The sequence below is a fragment of the Panthera uncia genome, chromosome B1 (genome assembly GCF_023721935.1).
Source record: "Panthera uncia isolate 11264 chromosome B1, Puncia_PCG_1.0, whole genome shotgun sequence".
In the NCBI taxonomy this organism is placed as follows: Eukaryota; Metazoa; Chordata; class Mammalia; order Carnivora; family Felidae; genus Panthera; species Panthera uncia.
The window spans coordinates 22257290-22274604 of record NC_064811.1 but is presented as its reverse complement, the minus strand read 5'-3'; positions in this window follow the sequence as shown (position 1 = coordinate 22274604).

Sequence of the window (17315 nt, the reverse complement as noted above, 5' to 3'; positions counted from 1 at the left end):
ATGTCCTAATTCCCAAAACATGGGAATGTGTTAGCTTGCATGGCAAATGGGAAATTAAGGTGTTAAACTTGCTAATCAACTGACCCTAAAATAGAGAGATTATTCTGTATTATTTTGGTGGGCCCATTTTTTTTTTAATGTTTATTTATCTACCTTAAAGAGAGAGAGAGAGAGAGGCAGAAAGAGAGGGAGAGAGAGAAACTGCACCATCAGTGCAGAGCCCAGCATGGGGCTTGAACCCACGAACTGTGAGAAATCAACAGCTGGAAGTTCAACAGACTGAGCCACCCAGGCACCATTGGTGCCACTTTAATCTCGAGGGTCCTTAACAGTGGAAGAGGGAGGCAGAAGAGTCAGAGAGAGATGCCACCATGAAAAGAAAGCCCCAGAGAGATGCAGTGTTTCTGACATTTGGAGATGGAGGAAGGAGGCCATGAGGCAAGGAATGAGGATGTTCTCCAGTAGCTAGAAGACATGGAAACAGAGTCTTCCCTACAGAATTCAGCAAAGAACATAGATAGCCCTGCTAGACTCTAGGACTGGGAGACAACACATTTTTGTTGGTTAGCCACTCACTCTGTTGTACTTTGTTTCCAGCCCCTAACAAACCGATATATTCAATTAGTTACCATCTATGTGTTTGTGAAAACTTTGAAACTGGATATTATGATTCAAACAAATTTGCAAAGTTAGGGAAAATTGTCTTAATTGGGTAGTAAAAGCATCTTCCTTCATGGCCTCCTTCTACCTGTTGACAATAGGTACAATTAGAACAATAAAATAAAATGAGTTAAAATAACATTGATCCAGTCATTTAAAAGTCTCTGGACCAGCAAAACTGTTGCAAGCAAAGCTCAGCTATGGGATCCCTTCTTTTTTTGCTGCCTTAGCAAATTGCCACAAAGTCAGTGGGTTGCGTAGCATCGGTTTAGTATCTCACACATCCGTAGGTCAGTGGACTTGGCCTGCCTGCCTGAGTCTTACAAAGCTCCAGTCTTACAAGGTCTAAGTCGAAGCACTGGCAGGGCTTGCCTTCCTTTTTGATGGCTCTGGGGGAGAGTTAATTTCCCAGGAATATTCAAGCAGCTGGCAGATTGAGTTCCATGTGGTTATAGGAATGAGGTCCTTATTTCTTTGTTGGCTGTCTCCTGGGAGGCTTTCTCAGCTTCTTGGGAGACCCCTTCCTCCATTTTCAAAGCCAGTGATGATGGTCCAGTCCTTCTCATGCTTTGGATCTTTTCTCTGTCCCCGCCCCCCCCCTCTGCTGCATCCATCTGACTTCTGTCTTCTGTCTTCTGTCTTTGTCTCCCATTTTTAAGAACCCATGTGATTACTTCAGTTCCCCCTGGATAAAACAGAATAATCTCCCCATCTCAAGGTCAGTAACCTTAATAACATGTGAATATGACAGGTAACATATTCACAGGTTTCAGAGATTAGGGTTTGCGGATTTTTTGATGGGGCAGCATTATTATGCCTCCTGCACCATCCTAAATTTAGGTCAGAGTTAAAAGATACTATAACTCCATACATTACTTACCATGTATGAACATTGAAATATATTGGGACCTCTGGTAGAATTAATATGCATGTCACCTAATGCCCATTTTTTTTTATTTATTTTTTAATGTTTATTTATTTTTGAGACAGAGAGAGACAGGGCATGAATGGGGGAGGGGCAGAGAGAGAGGGAGACACAGAATCGGAAGCAGGCTCCAGGCTCTGAGCCATCAGCCCAGAGCCTGACGCGGGGCTCGAACTCACGAACCGTGAGATCGCGACCTGAGCTGAAGTCGGACGCTCAACTGACTGGGCCACCCAGGCGCCCCGTAATGCCCATTTCTATCTTAAGGATCACTTCATATTTTTAGTAGTTGTATATAGGTCTGCAATTATTAAATTATTTATTTGATAACATGTTATGGTCATTTCGATTGCATATTTAATTCCAATCTTAGTGAGGACTATGTCAGTGTTTTAATGTACTTTAATAGGTTTTTACAGTGTTCTTTATAATAATATACGTTGAGACTAAAATTCACAGAGAATGCCCATTCTTCTTTGGTGTATAAGACTAATGTAGCTTTAAAATAGTGAAAGGAATTATATGAGAATAGAGATAGGTTTCACAGGACTCTGGAGTCTTAGTGCTGAAATAAACACTGAGAAAGGGCTAATTGCCAACGAAAAGAAAGCAGACTCCTTCGGGGCAGAGACTACACTTGCTAGCCAAAAACTGATGGAATCCACAGAGAAAAAAAAAGTGCCATGGAGAAAATGGTTTGCTTTTTTTTTTTTTGGAAATAAACAATTGTTCTGTTTTGTCAGTTTAAATAAATGAATAGATTGAATCTGTTTAAACATAATGTGGTTCCAGTCTCCCAGACAATAGCATACGGAACATTTAATAAATAAGATGATGTAAATAAGGAAAAGTGGTTCTCACTTGGCCATATGGTTTTATTTTCTGTGAAAATATAATTTTTGCTCAGAGTTATGTTATTCCTTTCAGATTGCAAGATACTGTATTTCTTTTGTTAATGTTTCTTAACACTTCTCCAGAATATTTATATAGTTATTAAGGCATTCCAATGCCTTATTAGAACATTCTGGTAATAAATATATCATCTTCAGAAGTCCCATGCAACTGAGTAATGTAAATGAGGTGTAGTTAAACACAGAAGATGATTGTTACAGATGCCTAAAGGGTGAAGAAAGGAGACACACACCCTGCTAAGTCATTCTCAGAGTCAAAACATGGCCTCAGTCCCTCCCTATCCTCCATAATTTTTCTTAAATGTGCCCAAAGTATAAACTAGTATATAAAAAAGATCTATCATTAGTGATATTAGCAATGGTTTTATAAGCTCCAATCTGAACTATTTTTTGAAAAAAAAAATATTAGAAATGTTTTTGTTGAGATATAATTGGTGTATATCGTTGTATAAATTTAAGGTGTACAATGTATTGATTTGATACATTTCAACCTTCATCCCAGTGGTAATGAGGCCCACGTCCAAGTTTACTGCTTCTTCATATTTTTCACTGTCAAATGAAACACACTCTTTTTAAAGTTTATTTTTTTATTTTTGAGAGAAAAGGAGAGAGAGGTGGGGAGGGGCGGGGAGGGAGGGGGACAGAGGATCCAAAGCAGGCTCTGTGCTGACAGCAGAAAGTATGATGCAGGGCTCAAACCCTCAAACTATGAGATGGAATTGTGAGTTGAAGTTGGATGCTTAACCAACTGAGCCATCTAGGCGTCCCAAATGATGTATGCCCTTTATTGAGGTAGTAAATGTTTTACTAAGTGACTATGAAAGGATTTACTTTGAAGGAAATCATTGACACGAGGGATTAAAAAGAAAAATTCCTTTTTTTCAAAAAAACTGAATAAACTTCAATCCTGGGGTGACATTAATTCTCATTCAATAGAGTCTGAAATTGTGGAATACAAACAAACAAACAAAAATATCATGTATTAAACTCTTTTTGTGAACATAAGAATTTCTATTATATATAATATTTGTTTCTTCTGATAGATTCCAAATTTTACACTTTTTAAAGCCTACTTTACTTTAATATAATAAATCTTTATTGTGCTAATGTAGAAAGAAATCTACAAGATATGTTACTAATTTTTTTAAAAAAGTATGTCAAGATCCACATAAGAGTGAAAACATATGTTTTCACTCTTACATGGATCCTGAGAAACTTAACAGAAACCCATGGGGGAGGGAAAGGGAAAAAAAATGAGGTTAGAATGGGAGAGAGCCAAAGCATAAGAGACTCTTAAAAACTGAGAACAAACTGAGGGTTGATGGGGGGTGGAGGGGGGAGGGTAGGTGATGGGCATTGAAGAGGGCATCTTTTTGGATGAGCACTGGGTGTTGTATGGAAACCAATTTGACAATAAATTTCATATATTAAAAAAAAAGTATGTCAAGAATGCTACTAATTGTGAAGGAAAAAAGTATCTATGTTTGGATATAAGCTTTTACATGCAAAGAAATTTCTGAAAGTTTACAAAATAATTGTATCATCAAGGTCCAAACAAGGGACAGATGGCACACTCAAATTAAGGTAATCTGAAGAAGGTTTATTTTCACAGAAGTTAATTACCAGGTAAGGATGGGTATAGAAAACTGAAAGAAAAAGATAGTGCAAGATTCCTGATAATTAGCAACAGAACTGTTATCACCCCCAGGGCTGAAAGAATAAGGGGAAAAGGAAGCTTCCCAATGCCAGAAAGAGGAAGAGTCTTATAGAACACCCTGTCTCAAAAACAAACAAACAAAAAACCACTCTGTCTCCTAAGGGACAACTGAAGTTGGTCTCACTGGTAGGTAACAAGATGAGTGAGGACCTTGAACTCACTCTCCTTTCCCTCTTCTTTACCTGGGACCCACCAAACCCAACTCAACAAAACCGATCTTGAGATCCTGGGTGTACTGGTTATATTGTTCACATGGGTCAGCTTCTCAGAGCAAAGAAGAGGGAGGAAGAGGTGGAAAGCAGGTCTGGGGGAGCATAAGAGACTCTATCACACGACTATCAACTCTGCTTCACTAGGTGGCTTGGAAGGTAAATAGCTTTTCTTCTAAGATATGTAGATCTTGTGTTTACTTATTAAAAAATGTTCATAACAAGAGTTTTCCAGTAAAAAAAATGAACAGAACAACATGTAGATAACTTATTTTAGAAAGATCTTCAAAGTCTGTCTCACCTAAGTTTAGTTATTCCATTAATATTAAACCTGGAATTGTACCTAATAGATAAAACATTTAAATTTTTTAAGGATATATACCATCAAAATAGCTTGGAAAGACTTTTACAATTTCTCCAGGGAGATCAGAGGAATTGATCATGTTAAGACAATGAAATGGGGTTTACCAGTCTTTTTGTATATGTGAGCATATTTCCCCTAAGAGTAGTAAGCACGGTAGTTACCTAATTAGTTTTCCACATTTATAGAAAAGAAAAGTACACTAAATTGTCAAGCCAGAATCCGAATTCAATTCTGCTGATAACTCTAGGATATTAAGAGATTTAAATGAGAGAAACATGTTTTCAAATCCCAGCTGTCATATAAATTGCATCTTTTTGGCAAATCATTTCACTTTCCTAACCCTATTTTTTAAAATAGATATTAAATTAGGGGACACCTGGGAGGCTCAGTCGGTTGAGCATCCAACTTCAGCTCAGATCTCATCTCATGGTTCATGAGTTTGAACCCCGTGTCAGGCTCTGTGAGGTCAGCTCAGAGCCTGGAGCCTGCTTCGGATTCTGTATCTCCCTATCTCTCTGACCCTCTCCTACTCACACTGTGTGTGTGTGTGTGTGGTGGGGGGGGGTGGTGTCTCAAAAAATACATGAACATTAAAAAAATAAAAATAAAATAAAATAGATATTAAATTTAGAATATTTTTTCATAAGGGCTGAAGTGAGAATAAAGTAGTACAATATCTGAGAAAACAATTAATGTAAGTTAAGGCATATTGTTTCATGTGCAATGCAGTTAGGTTTCTATCTGTCTTCCTCTCTTCACATGCACACACACACACACACACACACACACACACACAGGCTCACACAATCATGTGAATTCTCACAGGCTCACCTTAGAGTCGTTATCTGGCACATTCTAACTTCTACAACAGTAGAAGCTGGTTCTATTGGTCTTGCTCATGATGCAGAGTAAGTGCGATGCTTTGTGAGAATTGACAGATTCATTAAGTTTGTTCACTGGATTGGCTACCGAAAGATTTTAGCAAATGCCACCAAAACAGTTTGGAACTACAACTTTTTTGTTCTCATGAAGTGTTTGCGACATCAATTTATCTTTCTCCTTGCAATTTTTCTTCTCCTTTCTTCTGTCCTGCAGGTAATAGTCTCTGAGCTGCCTTTTCTTAACTGAAGCATTTTTGGCAGGAAGAAAAAGCAGAAGTTGTCTGCATGACACTCTCCTTATTTGGAATTTGTTTCCTGAAACCAAAAATCCACTGAAGCAATCAGTCTGGGTTCCCTAGAGAAAAGAGACGGAAAGAAACATGAGAAGAAAGGAAAGATTTCTTTCAGGCAAAAATCAAAATCTGGAGATTGGAGAAAGCCAAGTGGGGTAGACTGCGTTCTACGGTTACCACAAGTAATGGGGCTCCTTAATCTGATCTTTTGAAAATTCCCAGGAAAGTATCAAGAATTCCAAAAGGAAAAGTATCATGGTTCCCTTCCTTGGTAAATATTTATGAGTCAGAGACACAGCAGAGCGGAGGGAAATAAGGGAACCATGCGAAATGCATCTGTAGGGTTCTTTGAGGAAAGAGTACATTGCGATGACCAACAACTATAAGAAACTTCTTAGGAATATTTTGTTGCTCCCTATGGCCAAAGTTGAATTTTCTGTCTATCAAATAGGAAGGAGACACATAGTTTAAATTGGACTGTTTTTAAAATAATTAGTCTGATGGGGCACCGGGGTGGCTCAGTTGGTTAAGCGTCCAACTCTTGATTACAGCTCAGGTCATTATATTAGGGTTCCTGCGTTCGAGCCCCACGTCAGGCTCTGTGCTAACAGCGCAAAGCCTGCTTGTGATTTTCTCTGTCCCTCTTTCTCGGCCCCTCCCCTGTTCACTTTCACTCTCTCTGTCTCAAAAATAAATAAATAAATAAATAAATAAATAAATGTTTTTTGAAGAATTTTGAAATTCAGATATCTCTCACTTGTGCAAAGCGAGACTTACTGCATGCATTTGTATCAAATACAGAGTTCTATGCCTGTGGCTTCTGAGGGCTTTAGCAAGTGAAAATACACAGGTAAGTAAAGTATCAGTTTAAGTCAAGAGGTTTATGCCCTAATATTCTCTGCAAGGGAAATGGCTAACAGGGGACTCCAGGCTTTTGAGACATTGACCTGCAGTGGCTCTGTAACAAGCCTATACTGAAGTTTAGATATGCCACTCAGGTTTAATTAGTTTGCTTTGGTTTTAACTGTGCATTTGTTCAAATTAAACAAAGATCCTCTCTGACACTATTGGGTGATTTTCTTCAAGTGTACCTTCATACTGTTCCTATGCAGTTTTTCTTTTCCTTTTTTTTTTTTTTAATTTTTTAACATTTATTTATTTTTGAGAGACAGAGAGACAGAGCATGAGTGGCGGAAGGGCAGAGAGAGAGGGAGACATGGAATCCAAAGCAGGCCCCAGGCTCCAAGCTGTCAGCACAGAGCCCAATGTGAGACTTGAACCCACAAACTGTGAGATCATGACCTGAGTCAAAGTCGGACGGTTAACCAACTGAGCCACCCAGGCACCCCTCTATGCATTTTTTTTCTTTTAAAAAAAAATTTTTTTTTAACTTTTTTGTTTTTGAGAGAGAGACAGAGTGTGAACAGGGGAGGAGAGAGAGAGAGGGAGACACAGAATCCAAAGCAGGCTCCAGGCTCTGAGCTGTCAGCACAGAGCCCGACGTGGGGCCCAAGCTCAGGAACCGTGAAATCATGACCTGAGCCGAAGTCGGATGCTCAACCAACTGGGCCACCCAGGAGCCCCTGCATTTTTTCTAATGCAGCTTTATATAGGTACAATGGACACACAATGCACTATACACATTTAAAGGTATAATTGATAAGATTTTACATACATTTGCACCCATGAACCCACCATGGAAGTCAGGGTAATGAACATATTACTCCCCAGAGTTTCCTCATTCCTCTTGTGATGCCTCCCTCTTCTCCTTGCCCATTTACCATCCCACCTGCACCCTCTTTCCCAGATAACCACTGATCTGCCTTCAGTTATGGTAAATCCATTTGCATTTTCTATGATTTTGTATAAATGTGGCTGTACACACGTCCTCTTTTTTGTTGGACTTCTTTCATTCACCATAGTGATTTTGAAATGTATCCATTTGATTGTATGTAGCCATAACTAAAAAGTTTATTAGAAATAAAGAGGCGATGAACGTTTGTGTGCAAGTCTCTGTATACACAAATGCTTTCAACCCTCCTAGAAGTAGAGTGGCTACCTTATATCCTAGGTCTGTTTAGCATTTTAAGAAACTGCAGACTTTTCTTCAAAATGGTTGTAATGTTTTATATTCCCACCAGATATATATGAGAATTCCATATGCTGATACTCAGACTGAGTCCTTTTAGTGAACCTCAATTTTAAAGACTGCAATTTCAGAAGGTAAGGGAAATGCAGTAAGAAAATCGTTTATTTGCAGCCCAGTTTTGATTGGGGTCTCAGAGGATGGTAAAACAAAACAAAACAAAAATCACCTCTTTGTTTCCATAACATCCCGAATCATGGACAACCCCAAAGGCGTACCAGCTACCAACCAGTATAATGGTTCATCCTTTTAATAACTGACATGTTCAGGTAAGGCCGTGAAGCTAGCTTGTTGGGGGAATTTAGCTCCTGTGAAGCTTCTACCCCATTGGGGAGTAATAGCAAATTACTTTACTACATATATATGTAATATATATATATATATATATATATATATAGCACTACGTATATAGTTATGTACTATGTAATTAGTATATACACTAATTACTAGGGCCATCTTGAGAATTCCTTTTTTAATTTCTACAGTATGACCCATCAACAAACAAAATTAGATCAGGATTAGTTTAGGGATGTCTTGTAACATTGCTTTGCTGTCATAGGGCTGGCTTTCATCGGACAAGGGTAAGAACACCAGAATCAAGGATGTTACAACATTTAAGATGTAGATTCGGTGGTGAAAGCAGAAGGAACTCGAAGAAAGTTAGTCTACTTGGAGAGAAATGTTGACTCAATTCAGAGTTAAGAAGGCTTGGGACAGAATGCACAGTTTGCAAATGAAAGTCATTTCCTAGGGTCAGATCTACTGAGGTTTTCTTTACCATTGTAGCATCATATCTATAGCCTTAAGACAGCTCGGATACACATGAGCAACTGAGTCAAGTCATATGTCCTAAGAGACAATAGTCCTACGTTTATTATCATGTTCATATATGAGCATTCCCAGGGCTTAATTATCCCCTTTGTGCACAAATACAGTAAAAGGTTTTGAATAGTTAGGTAAATAGTTAGGAATCCATTGTCTGCAATAACCAGTTAAGCCTAAAAATTTACAAAGCTGTTGGCTTACTTGTGAGTCTAGAAAATTCCTGGATTAGTTTAATTTATTTTGGAGACAGCTGAATTCCTTCAGTACCTAGACCATGACCTAGGTGATGAATAGTGTCTAGAAATAATTGTAATTTTTTCTTAAAGACTCTGTGTCCCTTTTTAGCTAACTGTTGCAGCAAATAAACAGAATCTTTTATGGATGCTCTTTGGTAACTGAGCACAGCAAAAGGTCATCTACATATTGTACAAGAATTGATTTCCCAGGGAACAGAGGACACTTAAATCTCAATGAAGTACTTGAGAAAAAATAAGAAAGGACTTCAATGAACCCTAGAGGCATAACAGTCCAGGTATATTGTCCAATTTTCCAAGTAAAAGCAAACAGATATTGGCTGTTGGGGTCTCCAGGGATGCTGAAAAAAGTTGAATAAAGGTCTACACCAGTAAACAATTTTGAGTTTGGTGGGCAGAAGAGTGTTTGGGTTTGGAACAACTGGAAAACAAGAATGACTACTTTGGTAATAGCTCTCAGGTTCTGGGCAAATCTTCATCCCACCCATAAGGTTTCCTGACTGGCAAGATCTGAGCCTTCGCAGTGGCTAGGGTGGAGAATGGTTGCCCCCCAAGAAATTAGGTTTTCCATTTTGGGTGCAAGGCTTTGTGTGTAAGGCCTTGGGTGTAAGGCCTCAGACTTTAACGGATATGGAGGTAATTTAGGGAAATGTTTAGTTGTATCTATCTGCATCTATTGTTTCCATACTTTTTTATTCTTCCAATGTCAATATACGAAGTAGCCCACAGATCTTTGGGCACTTCGATTAAATTAGGGAACATTTGTTGGGAGTTCTTCCTCTTCTATGTCAAGGACAGACTGCAAGGACCATAAAGATCAAGTTCAAGTTGATCAGGAAATTCTCAAGTGAGGTCTCCTTTGGAGGCAAATGTATTAGCCCTTTAAATTTAGAAATGAGATCTTTACCTAATAAATTGATCAGGACTGTATTACATGGTAAAAAGAATGTTTTGTTTTGTTTTGTTTTGTTTTTTTTAGGAAAAGGTCCCAGAGTCATTTGTACTGATTGAGAGAGAAATTCTCCCTGAACTTTATCAGATACACCAACTATGGAAACTTCCTTTTTTTCCAAGGGACATGTTACCTTATGAAGGGGAGGTTTAAAGTAGAAAATGTAGCTCTGGTATCAACTAAAGTTTGGCAAAGTTTCTAATTAATTTTAATTTGTGTTTCCCATTGGCTGTTTAAGGGAATTACTGGTAATAGTTTGCTGGGAGATGAATCCATCTGAAGGGTGAGAGCTCTTCAGATTTTCATCAGCTGTGGGAGGGGCCCATATCCCCTTATGTTCCTCTGGAAGTAAGTATGAGGGCATTGGAGAAGATTCTGCATAGGGCTTTTGAGGACAGTCTCTCTTCCAGTGTCCCAGTTGATAACATCTGAGACCATCTTGGGACCAACATTTTGATGATGGAACCCTGGGAAGTGCACTGTAGGAGGCCCAGCTATTGTTTTGGATCTCTGGCTTTGGAGCTTTTGTAGCTAATAGCTTGGGTGGATTTTTCTTTTCCATCTTGCTCCAGGGTTCTTTCGAAATGCTGAGCCATAGTACTGAGTTCAGTCAGGCCTATGGCCTCCCATCTTATTATTTTTATTGTTATTTTTTTTATCAATCCACTAATCTTAGGAGATAATCCATTTACAAAGAAGGCAGCCACAGCAGGCTGTGTCACCTTATTTATGGTATGGAACCCCGAATGCCAGAGGAAAAGAGCTTCCAAATGGGCTTTAAAGAATGTCACAGATACATTTTTATGTGTCTGTTTTGCACCTTTGAATAATAGACCAATCAGGGTGGGTAGGAAAGACTCAACATGGCCTGTAAAAGTTCAACTGCTGTTTTGGGAGCTTTCTTCTGGCCTCTGAGATGTTGAAGACCAAGGACCTTGTATATCAACCATCAGGTTATGACATCTTGCTTCTTGTATCCATTTTTGGGCTCCTTGAGGTCCTACCAGCCTGTGTACAAGCTGACAAAGATCTGGAAGCCCAGGGTCACAGACCTCCAATAATGGTAATAACTCTAAAGTCTTAAAAAATGTTTGGGGTTCTTCCTTAGGTTTAGGATATTCTTTAACCATAACTCTTAATTCAATCTTTGACCAAGATATGAAGGATATATGAAGAAGTTTATCTGTAACCTCAGGTAGTTTTATTTTAAAAAGTAACTGCCTAATTGTCTCTTCAGATAGAAAGGCAATTCAGGCAAAGAATTAGCAAAACTTGAGTAGTCAGGTAAAAAAGAATGAGGGGAGAGATAGTAGGAGTCACATTAGTCCTATGATCTTTTGTTTTAGGTACCTCTTGTGTATTTAAATTTCCATTAGCCTTTTGTAAGGAGTCTTTTAATGAAGCTATTTTGGAATCTTGAAGTCTTTTGGAAGTTTCTGCATACCAATTAAAGTAGGCATTCCATTCTGTTTATTCAACTTGGGATCCCTTGCTCTCAAGTGCATTTCTTAAATGAGTGATCCTTTCTAATTGGAATGTTCCCCATGATGGCCATTGTATCTCTAGGTTATTTTTAGTAAAATTTTGCCATTTTGCTTCCAGGACTACAGTTCTTAAACATAAAAGAATAGCCATGCAAGAAGGTGGTGAGTTAAACAATTTGGATATGAAGTGTGCCATTTCTTTTAGTTAGAGCTCAGATCTCCCAGAGCCAAACTAAAACCTATGCTGACCTAGCACAGGAGTCTTCTTGAGGACTGAGTACTCTAACAACCTTTAAGTGCCTGACCTGTCTACCAATGTTTGCAGCTTTTTTGACTTCTGAGATTCCCATGAACAATTAGACCTTATGTAATATTCACTTAGGCTTCCCACTGGACCCAGGCCCAAATCGGACCTGACTGGATCCCAGACTCAGTTGGGTTTTTAAGATGGAGCCCTGAGGTCTCACGTACAGCCCTGTTTAGTTTTGGTTCACCAGCAACACATACCAAGAGACCGGAACGAGTCTTGCCCAGTAGACATTGGGTGATAGGTGTCCAGCTGTGGACCCTGAAATGTTATTCTACCTTTTTCAAAAGAAAAAAACAAACTTATTTTTTTTTCTTTTAAACGAATTATGGCATCAATGATTTCATTAATTGAATATTAAACATCTACTGTTTGTCAGATAATGTACTATTAAACTATACTGAAGTCTTGAGATTTCAGGAAAAGAAAGTTTGATTTCATCTTTTTCTACACCATTACTTTGTTTACCTATGCATAAGTCTAGGGTTTATTTGTACAAAATAAGACATATATTTGCGCGTGCATCTTTCATTGAAAGGAGAGATGTTCTCCTACAAATTATTGGTTCCTTTTTTTAAAACCTCATATAAAGACAATGGAACTAGTCATACCATTCATGGTACTTCCTCATTATTGGTCCATTCAAATCCCCTCTCTTCTTTAGCTTCTTTCTCGGTCCCTGCGAGCTCCCTCACTGGTCCCTTTTTCCTTCCTTCCTGTCTTCCTTTCTCGTTTCCTTTACTAGACGTTTTTCTTCCATTTCTCCTTAGAGACAAAAATTCTAACATGTATATTGTGTATTTTTGTCTGTGTTCTTTTAAGATATATATCGATTAATATACGCAAGTAGCTTTTAAATTTACATAAGTGATGTGCTTTGCATCTCCCGGGTTTGTTTTTTTTTTCTTTTTCTTTTTTATTTTCTTAGTTCTGTTTCGTTGTTGTTGTTGCAACCCAGAGCTCTATTTATAAGATCCAACCATACTCTGCTGTGTGTATGTGTATTCCTGCTACATGATGTGCATCCATTACATTTCTCCCTCTTCTCTCCAGGTGATGGGCACCTCGATTGCCTATAATTCTTTACCACCCTCGGAACATTGTATTGAATATCCTAATAAATGCCCCTTCTGGACCTGTGTAAGAAATTCTGCATTATGGATTCCCGGGAGAAAGAATTGTTAGGACAAAATTTATGTGGAAGAGTAACCTGTGTCCTGGCAGTTTCTTGTCCAGAATAAATTCCACGGTCTACAGCGCCACCGCCAGCCCTGAGAGTTGGTGTATCCTCATATCCATGCCTATACATAGGATTGTGCGGCTTTTAAAGTTTTTCCAGAGAAATAAGCTAATATCTCATTGTTACTTGAATTTCCATGCTTCTGATTTGTCATGACTTTGTGCATTTCTTCATCTGTTTATCAACAGGTCAGTATTTCTCTTCTGTAAGTTACAGCTTGTAAGTTTTGCTCATTTGTTCCTTGGAATTGCTATTTCATCCTTGTTGATTTACAGGAACTTTTTGGGTTTTTGCGGGGGTTTTTTGTTTGTTTGTTTTGGTGTTTTTTTTTTTTTTTCTGTTTTTGAGAGGCGGTTGTATTCAACCATTGCCAATGTTGGATACGCAAGTACCATCACCCATTCTGGCCTCCTTCAAATTTTGTCTTTAGTGTTCTTCACTGACAGAAGTGGTTCATTATGATGTAATTCAATTAACCCTTTTCAAGAAGGCTTTTGAGAGAAAGTTTGCATAAGAACTCATTCTCCTTAGGGGAAAAATATTTTCTACATTTCCTTTATAGTTTTATCTTTCATTTTTAAGTAACTCACCAATAAGAGATACCTGGTGCTACATAAAAATACATACAGCTTCAGTTTTCTTCATATTTTGAGTCAACTTCTACAATTTGAATAACCTGCCCTTGTCCTTTAAATTTGCAATAACATATTTATGGCATTTTATGTCCATATACATATGGTTCTGTCTCTAGGTCTTTCAATCAATTTTATCTATTTATCTCTTTTGCAACCAAATGGCTCCGTTTTTATTACGAGGGCTTTGTGATATGTCTTAGTTATTTATCACTGGTAGAGAAAAATACTATTAATTTTTATAGTTTGGCCTTATATGTCTTAAGCTTCCTTATAGATCTTGTATATTTTCCACCTTTATCTTTTTTTAAGTCATCTGTGAGTTCTTCAATCCAATATTCCAATCCACTAATTTCTTCTTTATTGTACCCTTACTATTATGATCTCCATGTATTCTGTTTTTTTTTTTTTTTAAGTTCATTTATTTATTTTGAGAGAGACAGAGAGAGTGGGAGTGAGGAGGGGCAGAAGGAGAGAGAGAATCCCAAGCAGTTTCTGTGGCTCACGGCTGGACAGCATGAAGAGCCAGATGTGGGACTCGAACCCACAAAACCGCAAGATCATGACCTGAGCCGAGACATCAAGTCGGTTGCTTAACCGTCTGAGCCACCCAGGCATCCCCCACATATTCCGTTTTGACTTTAACCATTACATTTTTCATATGTTATATTTCAAATTGTTTATTTTTATTTTTGCCATCTTCTTTTATTTTCTTCTTAAAAATGATGGTCTGTTGTTGCAAGAATTCTGCCTCAAATCCTTCCGTTGGTCAAATTTTTTTTGAGGTGTTTGTCCTCTTCAGACATGTAGTTTTTGGCCTGGGGGTTCGAGGTGCTTTTGGGTTATCAGATATTGTCTGTTAACATGGGTGGAGTATGGCTCCAGTCAGACCTTTTGTTTTTGTTTTTGTTTTCTTGTGACAATCTTAGCCAGTTTGATCATTCTCATTTTCTGTCAGTTCATCAGGAAAGTCTCCTGGTCAGGGCTGAAGGAACAATCCAAGTGGCATTCAGTTCAGTTCATCAGCTCCGGGCTTCTTCAATGCACAGATACAAACCTCTCGACTCCAGGCTCTTGCTGTCGGGTTTTGTTCTGAAGAAGCCAAGACAGGAATGAAACCTCAAACATTTCCTTCAGGCTCTCTTCCCTCCAGATGTCTTCTTTTCCAGATTTCAGCCAGGCACTGTCTAAATACCCTAGACCAAGACACAATTTGTCTTCCTGGGATTGTCTGATTTGTGCTGTTACTTGGTGACTCGTATTTTATTGTTATTGTTTGATTGATTAGTTCTTGCAGTCCATGTTTCCCTCCTGTCTTTAATTTCCCCAGAGATGCGTTCTAAAGACGGAGTCATAAACTGCTTTGCCTGAAACTTGAGCTTTCTCTGTAACCATCTTTTTTTTTAAATTTTTTTAATGTTTATTTATTTTTGAGACAGAGAGAGACAGAGCATGAACGGGGGAGGGTCAGAGAGAGAGGGAGACACAGAATCCGAAGCAGGCTCCAGGCTCTGAGCTGTCAGCACAGAGCCTGACGCGGGGCTCGAACTCAGGGACCCTGAGATCATGACCTGAGCCGAAGTCGGACCCTTAACCGACTGAGCCACCCAGGCGCCCCATGACCAAGAAAATTTTTAATAAATAATGTTGTATGAACAAAGACTGAATACAAAATATATTTTCAAAATGTGTTTCCAGTGAAAAATGATTAGAGAAGAAACTTTCCCTGGATCTCAGAGCGAGATTCAGAATAAACTCTGAATCGCCCCAGAAATTGTGCCTGTCGCCATTACAGTCTGATTTTCTGACGCTAAGTAAACATTGGCAAATATTTACTGGTAACGTGTAAGAAGATGAAAAGAACTAAAAGAGAAAAAAAAAAAAGAAAGAGGAAAGAAAGTTCATTTTCTCTACCTCAGTTTGCCACATATCACTGCTCAAAACTTTTCTAAGTTCTCTCTGCCGACAGAATTCATCTACTTGGCCTTGTTAACTTTATTCTATCTCATGCTACCTGCCAGGCCAACAGCAGAGACGTATGAAAACCCAGTCTTGTCCTACTTGTCCTGATGAAGATGAAGCCTTCATACTAAGATCCAGTACCAATTAATTATATTACTAATGCTCTGGTGTCCCTATACTTGTTTATAGAATATTGCATGCTGATGGGAACCTGCTGTTTTACCATTGAATGCCATATACATTATTCATAATGCATAGCAGTGAAACTGAATAATTAATATCTCGATATCACTGATAATCCGCCCTCCCCTTCCACATGCCAATATACAATTTGGAAATTCTTTTTGATGCATGCCCAATGCACATCATACTGTGCAAGAGTTCTGCATTCTGAAAGATGTATGCATGCTCTATAAATCTGAAACATAGCTATTGTGCCTTATAACTCAGCAATTATTTTTTCTGAGGCTCCATAAATAAAAATGAGAAAGTTCACCGATATGCATTTTTGAAAATTGAAGAGTTGCTACAACTCTAGTAAACTATTCATTTTAAAAGAATGGCTATTGAACTTAATGCAACAGCTTCATCTGTGTACAGAAATTTACCCTCTTGACAACACAATTTAAAAGCTGACTCGTTTTAGAAGCAGACTGGGAAAGATTATAGGAAGAGATTTTTCAATAAGGAATAGAACTCCCGGGTCTTACATGACACTCTGTATCTAAAAAATAATATTAAAAAAAAAATGGAGTATATGTGTGTGTGTATGTGTACTTTTTCCTTCCTCAAGTAGATAATAGTAGCATATAATTTATTATTATGTAAAAATCTAGACTTTAACTTAAAAGATACTATCTGCTTCCTTTTAGCAGTATCTTTTTTTTACCATTTATTAAAATTTCCATCACCATCGATTAATATTCAGTCAGTTTCTAAAGCATCTACTCGTCTCTAGCAAGAGACCTGATCCCTCCAGAATACTGACTTTTGATCTAGAGTCAGATAAGCTACTCTTGTAATCGTGAGGTCACAATTAATTACAAGAATGATACGAATTATATATTTATAAGAAACAGCCAGCATTTCCTGAATTCCAACTGTGTATAAGGCACAATCTGGCATACTATCATTCTCATATCTAGTTGGGATTACAATTGACATTAAAAAGTCAGAAAACAAAAAGGCATAGAGAGGGACTAGAAATGGAAACCCAAAATAGCACCCTTGTCAAAGTGACTTTAAATTAGGGTGACAGGCAAGAGATATAAAAATAGACATATGGAAATAGCCAAGTTGATTAAAAATGGGTTTCTGAATTAGTGCCATTTGGAGGTTAATGTCAGATTCTGATTCTGTTCTGACATATTAGGAAATGTGTCATATTTCCACCCCAGGCCATTTAGATATCCTTTATCTAATGGTACCCAGGTTTCCCAGAGAGGCCTTTTTTATTCCTCTTGAGAGCCCAAAAGCCTACAGCATAAAGACCCAAGTCACCTCTTAATAGAAATTCATACCCAACATGACCAAGGCATGATTATTTCAACGTG